The 16,343-nt window shown below is 40.1% G+C and overlaps 1 protein-coding gene across 4 annotated transcripts in view; it reads right to left on the bottom strand.

Moving 5' to 3' along the window:
- The window catches only part of klhl32 (kelch-like family member 32), a 277,267-nt gene extending 268,106 nt beyond the window's left edge, over positions 1 to 9,161 (bottom strand). For 3 of the 4 annotated variants that reach the window (XR_013887023.1, XM_080192648.1, XM_080192649.1), the window contains exon 1: positions 9,057 to 9,161. The gene's annotated coding sequence lies outside the window, so the exon portion shown is untranslated. The remainder of the gene's footprint in view (positions 1 to 9,056) is intronic. The other variant, XM_080192650.1, reaches the window with a different exon arrangement.
- Positions 9,162 to 16,343: the final 7,182 nt, after the last annotated feature.

Raw genomic sequence — 16,343 nt, 5'->3', positions numbered from 1 at the left:
CCACCTGATGATACACATTACTATTGAACAGTTAAAAATCATTGAACATTTATGTCATAGGAGGCAGCGAGTTGGCCCCATGCCGGTCAACAAGGAACTACCCAGCCTAATACCCACCTGCATTCATTAGGTCCATCGCTCTGCAGGTCATGGTTTTTCATGCTGACACCCAAATACTTTCTAATTGGTGAGAGTTTCTGCCTGAACCATCCTTTCAGATCCCTACCACTCTCTGGGTGAAATAATGGGCAGGATTCTCTGGTCATTCATGCCTGTGGGATTCTCTGGTCCCGCCAATAGCACACCATCAGTCCTGGGTTTCCCAGTAACACGAGGTGGTTTCAATAGGAAATGCAATTGACAGCTGCGGGACCAGAGTCTCCCGCCACCAATGAATGGCAAGTCGCCTCCTGCAGCCATGCAACATGCGGCTGGAAGGCCAGAGAATCTTGTCAATGTTTCTTCAGTTTCCCTCCAATCCTTCTACACTAAACCTGTTTTTTGACTGTCCCCACCAAAGGTCACACCTATTTATCTAAGCCCCTCAATTTTGAACACAAGTAAATTGCCCCTCAGCCCCTTTTTAAAAAAATTCAGTATATCCAATCTTTGCTCACAGCTAAGATTTTCTAGTCCTGGTAACAACCTCATAAATCTTCTCTGCACCCTCTCCAGTACAATTACACCTTACCTGTACTCAATACTCTAGCTGCAATCTAACTTAGGTGCAGTTCTGGAGTCCACGTCATAGGAGGGATGTGATAACACTGGACAGGGTGCAGAAGAGATTTACCATGACGTTGCCTGTGTTGGAGAGTTATTTAAGAGAGATTGGATAGACTGGATAAAAGTAAAATACTGCATCTGCTGGAAACTGGACAAAGACAGAAAATACTAGAAAATCTTGGCATGTCTGACAGCATCTGTGGGGAGAGAATAGAGCCAATGTTTTGAGTCTAGATGACTCTTCATCAAAGCCATGATGAAGGGTCATCTAGACTCGAAACTTCGGCTGTATTCTCTACCTTTAAGGGATGTTTGAACATACACCAAGGTCCCTCTGTTCCTCCATGCTGATCAGTTTTCTATCATGAATGTGCATGCTGTTGCCTTCTTCACCCTCCCCAAATATATTACCTCAATTCTCAGAATTAAATTCCATTTTCCACTCTTCTTCCATAACTTCCTGCAGTCTAACATTTTCCTTCTTCTGTCACTGGGAGATGGTGGCATATGGTAATATCACTGGACTAATCCTGAGGCTCAGCTTCATCTCTGGGGTCGTGGGATCAAATTCTACCTTTGCAACTACAGGAATTTGAATTAAATTAATAAATCGAGGCTTAAAATTCATTTGGTTCACTAATGTCCATTGTGGAAGGAAGTCTGCTGTCCTTACCTGTCTGGCCTGCATGTGGGACCAGTCCCACAGCAATGGGGTACTCTTAGCTGCCCTCTGAAATGGTCCTAGCAAGTCACCCAATTCCAGGGCAATTGGGGATAGGCAAGAAACATTGGCCATTCCATAAAAGAGTATTATGCCCCGACATCTGAGTTTAAACATGAATACAAAGTACAAAAAGTGAGAGAACGAGTACTGAAACCTGCAGAATCCCAATAGCAACAGCCTTCAAACAGATAACCAACAATCACCATTGCTTCCTGCCACTAAGACAATTTTGGATCTAATTTAGAATCCAAAAGGAACTTTACTTTTTTGACCAGCCTGTCATTTAGATCTATGCCTTGCTGAAATCCACGTGGACCACATCCACTACACATTAACCCAACATGTCACCAATAAGTTTGGTCAAATTCATCAGATATGATCTTTCCATACCAAAAAAAAGTTGACTTCCCTTGAATAATTCATGCCTTTTTGAATGAAGATTTATACGGTCCCTCAGAATTGATCCCGATAATTTATCCACAGCCAAAGTTAAGCTAGCTGGTCTCAGATTACTCTGATTCTGTTCCTCCTTTTTCAGCAACAGTAAAATGTTGGCAGTCCTCCAATTTTCTGGTTCGTGTTGGCTGCACACTACAATTATGGTAATTAGTAGAAAACGTAAAATTGGCTGCACTGCACTGATTGGGTGTAAGTTAATCATAACATGATCCTTTTAGCAGGGAATATCCAATTTGACTCCCTTTTACTGTGCTTACAAATCAGTATTCCAGATAGATAATGCACGTCCAAGACGGAACACAGCACATAGACAGAGCTTGTCTCCAAAAAGTTACATTTTCAATACTCTCAGAGTAAGAGACAATATCTGCAATCTCAAAGCATTGGAATTATTTGCTGGCGGGTTATAATATGTATAAGAGGTCCAAGGTAATTGGATTCTGTCTTGTCTGAAATCAAAGCGAGAGTACCCTCTCCAGAAAGTATTACCCCGCTTTTCTCCAGACTTTGAATTTACATTACAATTTTAGCGAGAAAGGGAAGTTGAAACTGCATTTCAGCAATACTAGAGCTGAAGTGTAAACACAAAATGGCAGACACACAGTCCAACCGAAAACTAGGAGCTTACCAGCATGAGGCACTGGTAAGCATCTGCTTTAGACTAATATTTAGATTCCGCCAACATTTATTTGGTTAGCAATGGCTAAACCAGGTATGACCTGCTGAAATAGTCCTGACAATGTAAGCTTTTACACAGGAATAATTTATAGATGGCATCCTGAAGATTTCAAGTACTGCGGTTGTGAATTATGACATTTTTCCCTTTGGCAGCTTGTTCCATTGTGGGATTGTCCTTGGGAAGATTGATTTGAATTGTTATATGTAATAGTATGTATGTGAAAAGTATTGTTTCTTGATTGTTGCTACACTATCTTGGACCTTTGCCTGAATGTCCGATCAGAACTGGATCTTAAGGAGTTTGCTTAGCATGCTTTTCTGAAGCTGAGTGGGAGAATCCCAATTCCTACTGACAGATCAACCGCTCCAGGTTCCACAAGTCACCCAGGTTGGTTAGTCAAACACCAAGCACCCTAGAGAACTGCAGACTTTACTGGTCCAGGAAGTACAGTAGCAAATCAGTTCTTGGCTTGAATCACTAGGCATGTGATTTGTGAGCCACCTTGACTACAAAGAGACATTGTATTGTTTCTCTCCCTTCATTGACCAAAGAGATAGTTGCTAGTTAGTCATGAGACAATTGACAAGCCCTCACTATGCGAGCATCAGCTGGCAGGAACTCTTAACAAGCAGCCAAACACTACAACTCATTATTAAATAGCGCAGCATAAAACCCTCCTGACCTCAGCACACACTCTGTTAAATAACAGTAAATTGGGAACTTAGCTGCTGCTTGACTGTAATTAACCATGTCTACTCCTGATTAATAATCAGGAAAAAGAGAGCTGAGAAGCATAGTGAAAGACACCTTTTATTGTCCAACCAAATAAACCAACTCAAATTAACTCAAGGACAACTTAAAAGGGGGAGCTCCCAAAAGGAGGGGAACTGCCTGAAACAAAAGAAAGCGGAAAAGAAACTTAAAACATCAAATTAAAATGTGATCAAAGGGGTCAATAATACACCCCAATCCTTGTGGTATCCAAAGGGAAGCATAGTGAAAGAATCACTAAAGTTCCAAAAGCTGTTAAAGAGGCTATTTGAAGAGTGAGGGAGCTAGTTAGGGACCAAAGTGGAGATCTATTAATGGATATAGAAGAAATGGCCAAAGGTACTGAATGAGTAATTTGCATTTTCTTTAATCAAAACTACAATATCCAAGGAGTTGTGAGGATACTGAATACAAACAAATAAACATTAGTTAGGAGGCAAACATGAGAAAACCTGTTGCGAATTAAAGTGGATACGTCACATGATCTAGATGGGATGCAACCTAGGTCCCTGAGAAAATTAAGAGTGAAAATTGATGAGATGTTGGCCACAATCGTCCAATCCTACTTCAAGACAGGAAGGACTGGAGAACTGCAAATGTTGCACAATTGTTCAAAAAAAGGGGAGCAAGGTAAACTGACAGATTTCTAGTTGCCCAGTTTAACATTGGTAGTAAGGAAACTTTTGGACGTAATATCTAGGAGAAAATTTAACAGCTTGGGTAAACATGGACGAACAAGAAGAAAACTGTGTTGTTAAAGGAAAATTGCACTTTACTAAGTTGGTTGAGTTTTTTGACAAGGTAACTCAATGGATGAGGACACTAATTGATGTTGTGCATGAGGACATTCAAACAGTGTTTTTTAAAGTACAAAATCTTAGGTTTGTTAGAAAAATGGAAGCCCATGGAATAAGTCAACAAGTCCTGGCATTTGACTTGAACCTGAAGCTCCTGGTTCAGTGGTAGGGATGTTCCCACTGTGTCAGAGGGTCTCCTTCAAGAAGGAATGAGGAGGGACTATACATGCTAAATGGTACCATGTTAAAGTGAATGCAAGAGATCCGAGATGTTTACGTACTAATCTTTAAAGGTGGTAGAACAGGTAAATAAAGCAATTAAAAAAGCACATGTTGAAACTACATTGCTGTTGCTTCACAGTCACTGCATCAAAATCCTAGAACTTCTTCCTAACAGCATATGGGTGTTCTTACAATTCATAGATGGCAGGAACATGCAAATGGTGGTTATCACTGCTGCCTCAAAACGCCAGGGACACGAGTTCAATTCCCAGCTTGGGTTACTCTCTGTATGGAGTCTGTTCTCTCACGTCTGCGTGGGTTTCCTCCTGGTACTCTGGTTTCCTCCCACAGCCAGACAGACAAAGAATAAAGAAAGATACAGCACAGGACAGGCCCTATGGCCCTCCAAGTCTGTGCCAATCATGATGCCCTAACTAAACTAAAAAACCTTCTGCCCTCACTTGGTTCATATCCCTCTATTCCCTCCTTATTCATGTACCCATCCAGATGCCTATTAAATGTTGCTAAGGTGTTTGCCTCCACTGCCTCTTCTTGCAGCACGTTCTAGGCACTCACTGTGTATGAAAAACTTCCCCATACCTTAAACTTTCCCCCTCTCACCTTGAACCTGCACCTCCTAACATGCTGGTTAAGTGCAATGGCCATGCTAAATTCTCTCAGTGAACAGGCACTGAAGTGTGGTGACTAGGGGATTTTCACAGTAACTTCACTGCAGTGTTTATGTAAGCCTACTTGTGACATTAATACACAAACTTTAAAATTAGGAGGTGTAGATCACTCAATCCCTCAAGCCTGCTCTGCCATTCAATAAGATCACGGTTGATTTAATTTTGACCTCAACTTCCTATTCCTGCCTACATTCAATGACTTTTCACCTGCTTGCTCTTCAGGAATTCATCTACTTCTGCCTTAAAGATATCCAAAGACTCTGCCTGCAGCCCTTTTTGAGGAAAAGAATTCTGAAATATCACAACCCTCAGATTTTTTTCTTTCCTCATCTGTCTTAAACAGGCAACTCCTTATCTTTAAGCAGTGGCCTTGAGTTCTGGACTCTCCCACAAGGTGAAACATTCTTCCCACACGCACCCTGTTAAGCAGTTCAAGAAGGTGGTGCACAACCACCTTTTCAAGGACAATTAATGCTGGCCCAGTCAGCAACACCAGCAAAATTATGAAAAAATAAATTAAAAACAAAATCGGATACTGGATCTTTTAAACAGAGGCACAGTTCAAAACTAGGAAGTTATGCCTAACCTATACAGAATACAATTTTGGCCCAAATTAGAGTATCATGTTTAATTGTGGGCATCACAATTTAGGAAGGATTAGAAGGCTTCAGAGAGGTTGCAGGAAAGATTTAGTAGACTGCTTCCTGGATGAAAGATTATAGTCACGTGGATAGACTGGAGAAGCTATAGCTGTTCTCCAGTGCACGGATTTAATAGAAGTCTTTAAAATCACAAAAGATTTAGATAAAGAGGAAATATTTCCTGTGGCTGAAGGGTCAACAATAAGCACAGATTTATGGTAGAAGAACCAGAGGTGACATAAGGAAAATCTTTTTTTTATTCAATGAGCAAAATTGCAGTGGATATAGGTTCAAAAGTCACCACGGCAGATTCGATGGGCAACCTGCACAGCACAGCCAGAGACCATTCTCTGATGTTGTGTTTTGATGTCCCACTTCAAAGATTTGCAGCCTGGAATTGGAGGAGTGCTGCTTGTTAGGGTTTAGATTAAATGTTAAATGGACACCCTGCCTACTATGTCATGGGGCAGAAAACATTTGGTGACATTATTGAAGAGGTGGGAGTTCCTCCAGAGTTTTGAACCAATATAACTCTGTCAAGCAACATGGACAGAAACTCCTTATCCTTCCAATGTTTCCACTGGCCTCACACCTTGTGCTCACTCTCCCCTAACCCATACTCCCAGGTATAACATTCCAGCCTGTCATATGTTCTTAGACTGCATTGACCTCCCACAGATTTCAGGTTCTTGAAGTGAAAAAGCAGTGACCACACGCCTCCTCTTTCCAAAGGATAAATAGTAAACCACTGGTGTGTTAATACAAGTTATTTCTTTACTCAAAACTGGTCACAGATTTGTACGTACACTACTTTTGCACACATGCTTTATTTAATAAAGCTATAAACTTTGACATATGATCATTATTTTACAATTCCCTTGGTGAGTCAATAGTTTATCAGAAAACAATTACGACAACTCATTTACATTTGTCCAGCTGCTTGCTTGAGAGTTTAATTGATGTGCAAGATATGTCATGCTGCTTTAAAACAAAATGTAAATATATTATGCAAGTTTATGTCTTTTAATGCCAGAATTACTTGAAAGCAAGTTTACAGCATGGCAAGGGATAGGGACAGAATGGCAATGTTAATTGCCATTCATTTATTAATATGCATATTCAAGATTTTTCCTAGCTAGTAGGAAACGTTCTATCACATAAGATCACAGACCTTCCTGAACCTGAGAATTCTTTTAAAAGAACAAGCAGTTTTCACAGGCTTAATAAGGAACATTCTGCAGTTTCAAATCCGGGAACTGATTGGAAATACAAATCCTTTGAAATATTCACACCCATAAATGTCCATTTATAAAAATATCTTCCATTTAGCACACGTTCAAGCATATTAAAGAATACATGAAAATGAAAAACCAGACAATTTTGCAGAATATGGACAATCCCCAAAAGATTTGCAAGCAACTGTCAATCTATAGAAATTTTGCTCAGTAATTAGCCTTAGAATGACCTCAGGATGTATTTAGACCCTTTCCCCACAAGATGTGTTTCATCAGTGTCTTTAAAAATAATCTAGGTTAAATCCCATTCCATTTTAGAATTCACAGCCATCCTCCTAACCATTCATCAGTAGCCGTCCAAATCACCTTTAATATTCTTGTGTCTAGAGTCTCACTTGTTGGTTGAATGATGACATATCACAACGATGAAACTGCTTCCATTCTAAATATGAACATCAAAATTTATAACGGAAATAGGATGGGAACAAAATATATGATTTGAAAATGAGAATTGAATTATTTACATACATTGATTTCAACATTAACTTACTGTCTACTACCAACTTTCTTGAAGAAAATACTTACTTTTGATTCCCTGCATGCATTGTGACAAGATACCAACTATCTGCTAGCAATAATTTGGCATTACTTAGAATTTTGTTTCTTCAGCTTGTGTTTAATATTGTTTATCTTGCACATTATCATTTTTATGCTACCCACTTCAAATCTTATTTGTAAAAACAAAGACAAAGAAAGTTAAATGCAATACTGATGCATCCTAGAGGAACATCCGAGAGGAATAATATTTTGATAGACTGAAGCACCAAGTGGGACACCCAAGTTCAGATCTAAAACCTGAGTGACATTAATAGCCAGATTCTCCCCACAAATAAAAATCAATCTTGTCCAAATGGGTCCAAGCAAGGATTCAATCTTTGATCGCATTTCAGAATTGCTCCCAGATGGAGGTTTGAAAGTGTCCATAATTTCCTATGAACTGCCAGTTAGCATTCAGGTTTAGGTCCATTATAAAAAAAAGGTATAATTTATCATATCTCTCAAAACTATTTGATTTTAGTAAGAGTGGGAGGATAAATAAACCCTGTGATTTGAAATTATAACCAGTTGTAGTTTTAACATGCAAATAAACACTGAACAGGTTTATAAAATATGAGGACTTAACATAATGGAAGCTAAATGCATTATTTTTTTTAGAAAAGTCTTCCAGCTGCATACAATTTCAGTCATTTCTTTCCATCATCAATTCCTATGTCTGCACTAATGCTGACCGGTAAACTTTGTCATACTACTTGCATCTTTTCTGCAGTGGAGACATTGCAACTTTATTATAATTCTTATGTCCACATTTATAATCAAGTTTTAGAAAGATAAGGACTGGCCATATAACTTGAAAATGGGGAGTGAATTACCCTACCCACTACGCCTACTTTATTTGAAAGCTACACCTCAGTCTCCACTCCCCACGTGCACTGCCACAGGAGATCAACTAGTATATATTAAAATTGCAACAACCTTTAAACCATATTATTTTAAATGGTTATGCACTGTTTGCAATTATAATCATTGATAACATTTCAAAACAGGTAAATGTACAGCATTCCACCCCCCCCCCCCCCTCCCGTACTACAGGCACATCATTACAGCACTCCATTAACCAGTAAACATCGCATTCATATTTTTCACCTTGTCAGAAAGCATGTTTTAATTATTTCATTCATTACCAATAACTCAGATAGGGTCATCATATCGAATTACTGTCGAAATTCTCCCTTGAATCAAGGTCACGTAATACACCTTGTGTTGCCATGGTAAAGCTAAAGTCAACTAAAGTCTTATGACAGAATAAGCTGTTTTCCCCCACATTTTGCATCGTCCCCTGCACCAACATAGCGTTCATCCTCGACGTGATTTCAGTGGCAATCACACACACACACAATATATACACGTATATAATTGCACTAAAACGGACCGGTAAATGGGACACAGGACCCAGCCACCTGCATTATGTAGCCTAGCAGCAGTCACACAATGATTGCTCTACTCCTCTTGCTCACCAGACATCGACGGAATGGACAGAATAACTTCCACTCACCTGAGAAGGCAGTGTGCCCTGTTGGGTTTTTTTTGTTTAGTAATGTATTGAGCTGCTGCACTTCTCGTGCCTGGTGATGTGTGCCGGGCGAACCTTTCAGAAATGCCTATGATGCGCTGTGTGTCCCTTTGTGGATTTTGCAGAGACGCTAAGCTGTCTCTGTCCGTCTCACTGTGGCTTTGCTCCGCTGCCGGAGCTAAAGCGCCGGGACGGCCGGCTAGCGCGCGCGCACGGTGATTGACACGTGACGCCGCGGGCGGGCGGGCGCGCGCCCACGAAACGTTGTGCTGGCCAGCGCGCGAGAGAGACACGCAGAGAAAGATACAGACAAGCTGCAGCCTCCTGTCTGTGTGTGTCTTCACATCGCTCACAACATTGGGGTGGTCTGAATGTTCGGGGCGGGGGTGGGTGACATTCATATCCGATGGAAAACCATGGGGCTTTCTTTTCAAAGCAAGGCAGAGCCGGGATTGTGCTTCGCCAAAGCCCCCGCATTAAAATAGGTCAACATTTCCGAACCGATATAAGGGATTGTCACTTCCAATCAATGGGGATTGCAGATCCGCAAGCGTCAAAGCCAGGCTGCTGGCAAGCTTCTTTTTGTGTGTGTGGCTGCTTCCCAGCCTGCTGCTGAAAGATAATGCAAAATTAGGAGTTAATTTGGATTATAATCTTTGTGGGAAGTGGCTGTCCCATAATGTGTCTCCTTCTATTACCCAGGTGAAAGGTGTTTCTGATTTTCACACGGTTTGGCGAATTAAGAATTATGAACGTGAGAACCCCAGAATTAAAATGTTGCAACGTTATCGTGCAGCGCCAGGATTGTGATAATTTTAGTATGAATGATTTTTTGAATGAATGTTGCCCTCCATTTTTCTTCTGATATTTTCCAAACGATCAGTATCTTCCACCGTAGCCAATAGGTAATTTTCTCTCAGTATTCTGCCAATACCACTCTGAAACTGTTTGTTACAATGTGTGCAGAAGCTTGCGATGGAATTTGCATCTTTTCCCGCATCCATGCTTTGATACTAACTTACAAGAGAATAGCCTCTGTGAGCAATGTCAGGTGATGAGTGCTAAAGCATTAATTTTTTGATTTATTATTGTCACCTGTGTTAGTATAGGGTGAAAAGTATTATTTCTTGCGCACTATACAGACAAAGCATACCGTTCATAGAGAAGGAAACGAGAGTGCAAAATATAATGTCATAATCATAACTAGAACGTAGCGAAAGACCAACTTAATACAAGGTAAGTCCATTCAAAAGTCTGACAGCAGCCGGGAAGAAGCTGTCTTTCAGTTGGTTGGTACGTGACTTCAGACTTTTGTATCTTTTTTCCCAAAGAAAGAATGTGGAAGGAGAATGTCAGGATGCATGGGGTCCTTAATTATGCTGGCTGCTTTGCTGAGGCAGCGGGAAGTGTAGACAGCATCAATAGATGAGAGGCTGGTTTGCATGATGGATTGGGCTACATTCATGACCTTTTGTAGTTCCTTGCTGTCTTGGGCAGAACAGGAGCCATATCAAACTGTGATACAACCAGAGAGAATTCTTTCTATGGTGCATCTGTAAAAGTTGGTGAGAGTCGTAGCTGACATGCCGAATTCCCTTAGTCTTCTGAAAAAGTAGAGGCTCTGGTGGGCTTTCTTAACTATAGTGGTGGCATGGGGGGACCAGGACAGGTTACTGGTGATCTGGGCACCTAAAAACTTGAAGATCTTGACTCTTTCTACTTCATCCCCATTGATGTAGACAAGGGCATGTTCTCCTTTACGCTTCCTGAAGTCACTGGCAATCTTCTTCATTTTGTTGACAGGGAGAGATTATTGCTGCCTCACCAGTTCACCAGATTCTCTATCTCATTCCTATATTCTATCTCATCATTGTTTGAGATCCCACCCATAACGGTAGTGTCGTCAGCAAACCTGAAAATCGAATTGGAGGGGAATTTGGCCACATATTTATAGGTGTATAAGGAATATAGTAGGGGGCTGAGAACACAGCCTTGTGGGGGACCGGTGTTTAGGATGGTTGTGGAGGAGGTGTTGTTGCTATCCTTACTGATTGTGGCCTGTGAGTTAGGAAGTTCAGGATCCAGTCTGAAGGGAGGTGCCAAGGTCCAGGCCACAGAGTTTGGAGATGAGTTTCATGGGAATAATAGTGTTGAAGGTTGAGCTGTAGTCAATAAACAGGAATCTCACATAAGTGTCTTTGCTATCTAGGTATTCCAGGGTTGAGTGTAGAGCCAGGGAAATGTCGTCTGCTGTGGACCTATTGTGGCAGTAGGCAAACTGTAGTGGATCCAGGTAGTCCAGGTGGCTGGAATTGATTTATGCCGTGACTAACCTTTCAAAGCTATTCATTATGAGAGTGCAGAATGTAGTGTTACAATCATAGCCAGGGTGTAAAAAAAATCAACTTACTGCGTGGGAGATCCATTCAAACATCTGATGGCAGCAGAGAAGAAGCTGTTCTTGAGTCCGTATTTTCCCATTGGTATTTTTGAGTTGGTATTTTCTATCCGGTATAAATGTTATCTATCACATTGTCAGTACCAGATCTATAAAAATCCAAATTTTTGTGTCATGCATTTGTGAAAAAACAAAAATAAATCACAAATAAACTACCAGGCACTAACAAACAAATAGGAATGGAAAAAAAATGAAGTATAAAAAAGATGGTAAACCACTAAAATAATATTTCTTTTTCATTCTTTCAGAGGCTGTTTTGATCTTTATCTGAGAAACTCATTACTGGAAATAATAAAACATTAAATATTTCTAAAATAAAAACAAATGTTGAATAAACTCAGCAAGCCTGGCAATAGCCATGGAGTGGGTTTCAAATCTAAACAAGTCTCCAGCCGATTTCCAGCAGTACTTTGCTTTTATATTAAATATATGTTTAAAAATTACCATAGCATTTTCTGTATATACAAAATTTCAAATAGCAGTTTCTGTTGAAGGGCTGTACTTCTGATTCAAGGTATTGCTAAAGCTAATCCCCATGTTAGGTGAGGTTTCAACCACAACTCTCAGCAAGCATTTGTATGTACAATTCACAGCATGCAACAGGCAGAGACTGCAAACATACTATGGTAAAAGCTCCCAATATGCATCTGTATGACTATAGAATCAATCTGTACTTTACTCAAAGCTCATTGGCAGAAAAGCTTCAATGATAATTTTCCTACTGATTTCAACACAAGCATAATTTTTACAATTTTGTTAAATTAAGTTTTTGTAGGTGAATAATTTTCAAAAAGTTATCTTGAGGGAAAAAGAACAATAAACAAAAAATAGAGATTCAGTCCAGGAGCAAGAGACGAGAGAGAGAGAGAGAAAGCATGAAAGAGACTATTAGAGCATCATATGCAATGAAAGAAAAGGATAAAGGAAAACTGATACGAATCATTGTCTTAGAAATCCTAAAGCATTGCACAGGAAATAGTGGACATTTTTTAATGTGCAGTGGCCGAGGGATAGGATTTATGACCATTTGGAAATATGCAGCTTAATCTGGGATAGTCAGCATGGATTCGTGCAGGGTAAGTCTTGCCTTACAAATTTGATTGAATTCTTTGAGGATGTAACTAAGTCTGTAGATGAAGGTAGAACAATTGATATTGTATACATGGATTTTAGTAAGGCGTTTGGTAAGGTTCTCCATGGTAGGCTCATGAAGAAAGTAAGGAGGTGTGAGATAGAAGGAAATTTGGCCGATTGGACAAGTAACAGGCTATCTCATAGAAGACAGAGGGTGATGGTGGAGGGGATATTTTCAGACTGGAGGCCAGTTACCAGTGATGTCCCACAGGGATCAGTGCTGAGTCTTCTGCTACTTGTGATTTTTATCAATGACTTGAAAGGGGGGACTGAAGGGTGGTAAATTTGCTGATGACACCAAGATTGGTGGGGTAGTGGATGAGGTGGAGGGCTCTTGTAGGTTGCAAAATGACATTGATAGGATGCAGAGCTGGGCCGAAAAGTGGCAGATGGAGTTTAATCCTGATAAGTGCGAGGTGATTCATTTTGGTAGGACAAACTTGAATGCGGATTACAGGGTCAACGGCAGGGTTCTGAGGAATGTGGAGGAGCAGAGAGATCTTGGGGTTCATATCCACAGATCCCTGAAGGTTGCCACTCAAGTGGAGAGAACCGTGAAGAAAGCTTATAGTGTGTTAGAGTTATTAACAGAGGATTTGAGTTTAAGAGATGTGGGGTTATGCTGCAACTATACAGGACCTTGGTGAGACCACATTTGGAATATTGTGAGCAGTTCTATTCACCTTGCTACAAGAAGCATTGCAATGAGTGCAGAGGAGATTTACCAGAATGCTGCCTGGTTTGGAGGGTAGGTCTTATGAGGAAAGGTTGAGGGAGCACTTTTTAGAGTGGAGGAGGATGAGAGGCGACTTAATTAAAGTTTATAAGATGATGAGGGGGATAGATAGAGTGATGTTCAGAGACTATTTCCTTCGGTGGATGTAGCTGTTACTAGGGGGCATAACTATAAGGTTTATGGTGGGAGATATAGGAAGTATGTCCGAGGTAGATTTTTTACTCAGAGAGAGGTTGGGGTGTGGAGTGCACTACCTGCTGTGATAGTGGAGCCGGACGCTTTCAAGCAGTTATTGGATAGGCACATGGAGCACACCAGAGTGACAGGGAGTGTGATAGCTTGATCTTGGGTTCGGATGTAGCTCAGTACAACATTGAGGGCTGGAGGGCCTGTACTGTGCTGTGCTGTTCTATGTTCTATGACTCTTGTAGACTAGAGAAAAGCAACAAACAATTTGCTCAGAAACAAAGTAATAAATGACTGTACCAGATATAAGTGTACATAAGAAATAAAGGAATGATGGGCTTGTGACATATAGAGCCTGAGATATTGTCAGTTTGTGACATGGATGTTGTAATATCAATAATGGATTGTTACAAACCGGAAGTGGTTAACTTAAACCTCACTGATTTTTCTTCTCGCTACCTGCGATAAACAGAAAGGTATTTTAATTTGTTTCCCTCTTTATAAGCAGTTGTGTATTTCCCACTCCCTTGGTTTTGGTGTAATCCAATTTCTATTATTGACTGCACAGAAAATTTGTGATAAGATGAACTCAAAGGGTTAATTTATTTGCAAAACGTAGGAGGGGGTTGCAGTGTAGCCTTTTCACATTCATACAGAAAAAGAGGGATAGAGAAAAAGATTTACATTACAACAACCACTGAAAAGGAACAGTGTTTTGCGTGGATTCCAGAGTCTACAATCAAAGTCTAATGAGGTTATCCTTCATAGATGTCAGTAGGCTGAAAACTAACTCACACTTCACTTTTCTTTCACAATTCGCATGATGAGAGTGGAGAATTAGCCTTGCAGGCGATAGTACCGAAATTCCAGTAGAGACAGCATTGTTGGGGCCACTTATTCAATCTGGACAGAGCTCTTTTCCCGTATTGCTGCTAGTTAGATGGAAAAATGATAGACTTAATTTTGTATTATAGTAAGGCAATATTGCTGGTTAGACAAGCTAAAGGGCCATATCACATAATTCTGACATCATTGTAGTGACTTTGACAAAGAAGTGTATCCCCTGTCAAGGTCCCCAAGATGGTCAAATGTTCCAACCATTAAGACTTGAGAGGAAGGTTATGTAGCCCTTTGTCCTAACAAATGATCAGGCCAGCCTGGCTAATAAAATGTAACTGGTCTTTGTGTAGTTCTCTTTGTGCTTGACCTCTGCAATGCACAAGGGGTGATTAGTGCCTCTTCACATATAACAAGGTGCAAATTTCTGTGATACTGCCTTGGGAACTCTTTTTGTTCAAGGGTCACAGACAGACATAGCTTAGCCATTTTAAAATGTCTTTGTCCAGTTTATAAAATTTTAGAAGTAGCAATGAGGATAACTGATTTGATTTGATTTGATTTAGTATTGTCACATGTATTAACATACAGTGAAAAGTATTGTGTCTTGCATGCTATACAGACAAAACATACTGTTCATAGAGAAGGAAATAAGAGAGTGCAGAATGTGGTGTTACAGTTATAACTAGGGTGTAGAGAAAGATCAACTTAATGCAAGATAAGTCCATTCAAAAGTCTGACAGCGGCAGGGAAGAAGCTGTTCTTGAGTTGGTTGGTACATGACCTTGGACGTTTATACCTTTTTCCCGAAGGAAGAAGGTGGAAGAGAAAATGTCAGGGGTGCATGGGGTCTTTAATTATGCTGGCTGCTTTGCCGAGGCAATGGGAAGTATAGACAGAGTCAATAGATGGGAGGCTGGTATATATGTCTATATTTGATAAAAATATTCTGGGTGAGGTCTTCATTGCCTCACAAGATATTTCATGAAGACAAGAATAATACTGTGTGTATGTGAACCATAATTCCTCAGAAATCAAAGCCAATAAAATCATAATTATAAATTTGTCTATCTCAATCACATTCCTTAAGGTTTTATAATTTTTTTGTCCGTTTTTGCAAAAGTAGGGCAGATATCTGACTTCTGACCGTACATGTAATGAAATGAGCTACAGTGACCGAGCTGCTTTGTTTTGTCCTTGTCACCTTCAGATAAAAACACATATCTAGATGTCCCATTTTTGCATTGTGTTGAACTATTTTATAGCTAACCATAATGTAATATAAGTTTCTAATAGCATGTAGAAGCTCAATTGAATCAGCAGTGTCTAACTGATGAAGATAGTAAACTACAGATCATTTACTAATTGCTCCATGAGATGTGAGTAATGTTGAGATGCAGCATTCTGACAGTGACCCTGATTTTACAAAAATAAATTACTCATTCAAAGGAAAAAAAATGAGTCCACAGAATTATTCACTCTTCATTGACAAAACTGCCCATGTAAGTATAAAAATCCCCACTTATGACAGTGCTAAACCTGAGTGCCATGTAAGAATCTGCATCAGTAATGAATTGCATTTATATCGCACCTTTAGCATAGTTTTAAAAATTTATTCATTCATTCATGGGATGTGTGCATTGCTGGCAAGGCCACAGTTGTGTTTCATTCATCCCTAATGGTCCTTTGACCTGAATGGCTCGCTAGGCCATTTCAGAGGGCAGTTAAAAGTCAATGACTTCAAGTTGGGTCAGACCAGGTAAGGATGGCAGGCTTCCCTCTCTAGAGGGCATTGGTGGACCAGTTGGATTTTTAGTCACAATCAATGACAGTTTCATGGTCACCATTATGGTGACTAGCTTTGTATTCCAAATTTTATTAATTGAATTTAAATTCTACCAGTTGCACAGTGGGACTT

The sequence above is a fragment of the Carcharhinus amblyrhynchos genome, chromosome 7, assembly GCF_965287045.1.
Source record: "Carcharhinus amblyrhynchos chromosome 7, sCarAmb.v2.hapA, whole genome shotgun sequence".
NCBI classification, from domain to species: Eukaryota; Metazoa; Chordata; class Chondrichthyes; order Carcharhiniformes; family Carcharhinidae; genus Carcharhinus; species Carcharhinus amblyrhynchos.
The sequence above is the reverse complement of the archived record's forward strand: the minus strand, read 5'-3'. Positions and strand labels throughout refer to the sequence as shown.